This window comes from Belonocnema kinseyi, chromosome 9, assembly GCF_010883055.1.
Source record: "Belonocnema kinseyi isolate 2016_QV_RU_SX_M_011 chromosome 9, B_treatae_v1, whole genome shotgun sequence".
Lineage (NCBI taxonomy): Eukaryota > Metazoa > Arthropoda > Insecta > Hymenoptera > Cynipidae > Belonocnema > Belonocnema kinseyi.
In genome coordinates this window covers 124,198,917-124,205,549 of record NC_046665.1, presented here as the reverse complement: position 1 = coordinate 124,205,549, position 6,633 = coordinate 124,198,917, and positions in this window count along the sequence as shown.

The following is a 6,633-nucleotide window of genomic DNA, read 5'->3' as shown; positions in this document are numbered from 1 at the left end:
ATCTTAAATTATGAGAATGTAAAAATTGAATTTAAGGGCATGTGACACAGCTAAATACCTATATTACCGACGACAGTTTTTCAGTTCACTGAATGTTCTTTTGAACTTAAGAACTTTTTTTGTAAATAAAATATCGAGCTGAAACTTTGAGAAATGTATTAGAGTACAATAAAGTACGTTTAGGTACTGCATTTTGGTAGGAACTTCACTGAAAATTATTTTATCTTTTTTCTGAACCTCGACATTTTTTTAACGTTCCAACTTTTTTTATACATAAAATATCGGTCTCAAACTTTGAAAAATGTAAGAGCCGAAAGATAACTACGTTTAAGTACAAATCTTAATAATAAAAGATGTAAAAAAAGAAATTTCAACTATCAATTCTATCGGTATCAGCCGGTAACGCTGTACACGAAAATACGAACCCTCTAGAGCCTCGTCTAGTGGCCGCCAGGGTTCGTATTTTCGTGTACAACGTTACCAGCTGATACCGATAGAATTGATGGTTGAAATTTCTTTTTTTACATCTTTCATTATTAAGATTTGTACTTAAACGTAGTTCTCTTTCGACTCTTGCATTTCTCAAAGTTTGAGACCGATATTTTATGTATAAAAAAAGTTGGAACGTTCAAAAAATGTCGAGGTTCAGAAAAAAGATAAAATAATTTTCAGTGAAGTTCCTACCAAAATGCAGTACCTAAACGTACTTTATTGTACTCTTATATATTTTCCAAAGTTTCAGCTCGATATTTTATTTATAAAAAAAGTTCTTAGGTTTAAAAGAAAATTCAGTGAACTGAAAAAGTGAGGTCGGTAATATAGGAATTTAGTTGTGTCACATGCCCTTAAAAACTAATTTTTGAATACATAGTTAAATTTTCAATTAAAGAAATTACTTTAAAAAAAAATAATAAATCCATCCAGGATAATCGATTTTGGACAATAAAGATAAATTTTTAACAAAATATATGAATTTAAGACAAAACAGTTAATTTTCTTGAATTTTCAACCAAACAAAATTTTTCAGTCTTTTTACACTATGTAGTATATATTTCAACTATAAGGGGTTTAATTTTAAATAAAAAATAGTTAAATTCAACCAAAAAAACAAACTAATTTGCCTTATATTGCCACGAAAAATAAAAAATAAAAAAATAGTTCAATTATCAAAAAAGAAATTACTTTAATCAAATTGTTGAATTTCCAACCAAATAATAAAACTTTCAATAAAAAAAGATTAATTCTTAAGCAAAAATGTAAGTGTAGATTTTTCAACCTGATATAGTTGGATTTTCTTATTGTGTTCTATTATTATTATTATTATTATTATTATTATTATTATTATTATTATTATTATTTCTCATCACTGTCTTTCACATAACTGTTCCGTGTACCTGTGCTCTAGAGTCCACCTCGAATTTTTATTTATACATTAAACCCAAAAAAAGTTAAATACACTCTTACCTTTTAGTGAAATAAATCCTGCGCAATGGCACAAGAAGTGATCATAAAACGAAACTTTTATTAATCAATCTTATTTGGAGAAAAAACGGATAAAACCTTTCCTGAAGAGATGGCATCCACCTCCTTAATTGCCCGCAGTGAATGGTGTTACGTTGCCAGTTGAAAATTCACGCACGCGTGTTTTTTTTTTAATTTGGGTGAAAAAATCATTTGTTAAACAAAATAAAAATTTGGATTTTCTACCAAAAAAGTTTACTTTTTACTTGGAATTTTCAACAAAATAATTCGATTTTCAACCAAAAATATTATAGATGATATTTCGACCAAAAGAATTTAATAGTAAATCAAAAACAATGTATTTCAATCATGAAATACGAATTTTCAACAAAATAGTTGAATTATGAACTGAAAGTATAATATAATAATTAGTTTTATTGTGTCGACCAGGGTATAATTAAATAATTAAATTCAAAATTTAAATTTTTACCACTAATCGGAAATTTCTATCAACAGAAATAAATTAAAAGTATATTAATTAATGTTTCAGATAAGAATATTTTTATTTGAATCAAAAAGCAGTTAAATTCAACCGAAAAATAAGTTTGAAACAAAATACTTTCACTTTCAACCGAACAATTTCATTTTTTGCCAAAAATACCATATTTTGTACCAAAAGAGATAAATTTTTAACAACATTTTTCAATTTTCCAGCCAAAAATTCAAATTTTCAACGAAACAGTTTAATTTTCAACAAAATATAAATAATTAGATTTTCAACAAAAAACATGAAATATCAACAAAAAATAGTTAACAACCTGTACTAGAAGATGATGCTGTCTGTTCTTTACATTCACATAAATGTTCTATACTTGTCCTTGTTGGGCTTTCCTTCATAGATTTCTATCACATTACTGATCGCCATGTCCACCTCAAATTTATATTTACACATTAAATCCTCAAAAAGTGAAAGAAACGCATATCCTTTAGTAAAATAAATTCAGTTAAATGGCTCAAGAAGAGCTCTTAAAACAGAATGTCTCTTTAATAAATTATATTCAGAAGAAACTAATAAAACATTAATTAGATATGGCGCCCATTTTTTTACTCTCCGCCAGTGGGTGATGCGACGTTGCCAGTTGAGGATCAAAGTAACTGTGTGCGCGCGCGGTTTCCAACTCGAAATTAGTTGTCTGCTCGTGCCATTATTTGCTTGACTTGAAAAAGGTTATAAGTGTAAAAATTCCGCTTCTTTCAGATTTTTATTTTCACTTTCAACAAAATAGTTCACATTTCAACCAGTTTCTAAACAGTTCAATTTCAACAAAAAAAAAAAAGTATAAAAATGATTTGCTACCAAAGACGAATTTTTTTAATTACATAAATTGTCAACAAGAGTTTAAGTTTAAACCAAGAAAATTAATATTTTTAGCCTAAAAGACAAATCTTTAAAAGAACACATGAATTTTTAACTAGAAAAGCCAATTTTTCGTCAAAAAATGAAATATAATAAAATCTCCAACGAAAGAAATGAATTTTTAACAAAAATGGTAATTCCTCAAGTAAAACAATTATTTTTATCAAAGTAATTGAACTTCAGACCAAATAGTTCAAATTTCTAACAAATTGTTTAATTTTCGAGAAGAAAGTAAGAATTTTCTACAGAAATGGTGAATTTTCAACCGAAAATATGAATTAATTCTCAATAAAAAAGTTAGTTTTCAACCGAAACAGGATAATTTTTCAGTTGATGGTTGCCCAGTGGGAAAAAATTTGGCGGCGTCTTTACGACATCGTTACGATATCTTTACGACAATTTTACGACATCCTATGTCTATGTCGTTTCGCTGTCTTTACAATATCGCAAATAAATCGCATGGTCTGACGATGTCTTTACGACATCGAAAAGACAGCGAAAGGAAATGGACATAGGATGTCGTACAGTTGTCGTAAAGTTGTCGTTACGATGTCGTAACGATGTCCTAAGGATGTCACCAAATTTTGTGTCCACAGGGTGCTTTTTATACAAAAATATTAAATTAACATAAAAAAATATTGAATTTTCGCAAAAAAATTGAATAAATAGTCAGTTGAACATATTAATTTTTAACATAAAAGGAAACGGATATTCAACAGAATAGTTAAATTTTCCACACAAAAAAAATTATTTTGAACTAAAATGATGAAGAAGGTACGACTTTTCTTCAGAACAGATGAATTAAAAAAAAAAAACAGTTAATTTTCCATTAGAGAATTGGATTTTTGTACATTAAACATGATTTCAATTCCTTTTTCTCTGGAACTATTGGAGCATGAAAATAGAAAATGAGAATACTTCAGCAGACAACCCACTGGGCACAAAATTTAAGGACGCCTTAACGACATCGTTACGACATCGTTACGACATCGTTACGACATCGTTACGACATCTTTACGACATCCTATGTCCATGTCGTTTGGATGTCTTTGCGATATCGTAAAGACATCGTCAGATAGTACGAGTTATTTACGATATCGTAAAGACACCTTAAAGACATGGACATAGGATGTCGTAAGGTTGTCGTAAAGGTGTCGCAACAATGTCGTAAAGGTGTCGCAACGATGTCGTAAAGACGTCGCCTAACTTTGTGCCCACTGGGAACTAATTTCGATCTGGACGCTGGACTGAAAGTTCCTAGTGGGCACAAAATTTGGCGACGTCTTTACGACATCGCCACGACACCTTTACGACAACTTTACGACATCCTATGTCCATGTCGTTTTGGCGTCTTTGCGATATCGTAAAGACATCGTCAGATCATACGACTTAATTACGATATCGTAAAGACACATTAGCTACATGGACGTAGGATATCGTAAAGTTGTCGTAAATATGTCGTAACGATGTCGTAAAGATGTCGCCAAACTTTGTGCCCACTGGGTTGCACACGGTGTGCGTGCGCAAAGCCGTGAAAACGGGTGCCGAGCTAAAGAGTAGGGGGTGAAGGTGTGAAAAGATCGTCTCCAGTAGATTGCTGCCACAACTTCCCACTGTTTTGATTGGCTACTATTAAACCGGAACCAGAAATGATGAAAAGCGCGCGATTTTTAAACCAAATTTTACAATAAATTTACAATTTTAAAGAATGAAATGAGGAAGAAGATAACATAATATATGAACTTGTCAAAACTTTATAAAATATATGAAAATAGAAATATTGAGAAAAAAAACTATTCCATTTGGTGTTAAAAAGTTAGTTTTGTTAGTTAAAAATTCATGTATTTTTATTAAAATTCGTCTTTTTTAGAAGAAAATTAATCTTGTTAGGAAAACTTAACTATTTTGTTAAAATTTGTTTCTTTTTTTGGTTAAAAAATACTCGAAATATATATATTTTTTATCATTCTTGTATTTTGTTAAATTTAATGATTTTGGTAGCCAATTAATCCTCTTGGTTACAATATTTTGTTAAAAACTCGTTCTTTGTTTGATTGAAAAGTAATTTTTTAAATGTTAATTTAATTATGCGACATTTTGTTGAAAAGTGATCTTTTGTAGTTGAAAGCTCAATTATTTGGTTAAAAATTTATGTATTTTGTCTAAGGTTAGTTTTTTTGTTAAAAAATGAAGGTTCGTAGTTTAAAATTCATTTTCTTGGGTGAATGGTAAATCATTTTTATTAAAAAAATGTAACTGTTCTATGTTTGATTTAAAATTTACATTTTGAAAATTACATAATTTTGTGGAAAATTCATATACGTATTTAGTGGGAAATGCGTCTTTTTTGGTGAAACATTAATATTCTTGATTCAAAATTGATTGATTTAGTTGAAAATTCAATTATTTTCTGAAAAATTCATTTTTTGTTAGCTTCTTAAAAACTGAACTATTTTGTTGGAAATTATTTATTTGATATTAAAAAAACAACTTCCATAACTAAAAGTTAACATGTTCCATTTTTGGTTGAAAATAATTTTTTTTAGTTAAACATTTAACTATTAAGTTAAAAATTCACGTATTTTGTAAAAAATTAATGTTTATGGTTGAAACTTAATCTTTTTTCTGAAAAATTCGTCTTTTTTTTTAGTAAAAACTGAATCTTCTTAGTCTATTCAGTTTTTTGCTTAAATGTTATCTTTTTTAGGTACAAAGTTAACTATATGATTGAAAATGAATGTATTTTGTCAAAAGTTAATTTTTTTTGTAGAAAATGATTGTTCGTTTTTTAAAATTTATTTTGTTCGGCGAAAGATTGATCATTTTCGTTAAAAATTTCTTTCTGTGACTGAAAATTTATTTATTTTGTTGAAAATTTGGCTTTTAGATAGAAAAAAAATCTTCTTCGTTAATTTTCATAGAAAATATTTTTTTTGTAGAAAATTGATCTTTCTGGTTAACAATTAATACATTTTGTTAGAGATTTGTACTTTTTAGGTGAAAAGTTTATCTTTTTAGTTAGAATTTCAACCAATTAGTTAAAAATTCATTTTTTTGTAGACAAAATTCTCAATTTTAGTTTAAATTCATCTTTTTTCTTGTAGATTTGGTAGAAATTTTGTTTAAATCTATTTTTTCAACTTTGAAATTGAATTTGAGGTTTGAAATTGAATTTACAGCCCTACCTCTACGTTTTCAAGAGATTTTAATTAAATTTTTTTTGGTAATTTCTAAAGAGTGCAAGGAAATTTTTATTAATTTAAATAATTTCAAGGGATTTCAAAGTGTTTGAAATATTTTCAGATACAGAATTCTCTATAATTTCGGAAGATATATGAATATTTTGAAAGATTTTACAATATTTTATAATATTTCAATTATTTTAGGAGATTTTAAAGCTCTCAATATATTTTAATACGTTTTCCGAAATTTCAGGAAATACCATAGAACCTCATCCCAGTGGGTACAAATTTTGGCGACGTCTTTACGACATCGTTACGACAACTTTACGACATTGTTACGACAACTTTACGACATCATATTTCCATGTCGGTAAGGTGTCTTTACGATATTGTAAATAAGTCGTATCATCTGACGATGTCTTTACGATATCGCAAAGACATCGAAACGACATGGACATAGGATGTCTTAAAGATAATAATAATAATAATAATAATAATAATAATAATAATAATAATAATAGATCTTTATTATGTTCCACGAGATATGTACATTAGCTTACAGAAAGAGATAGG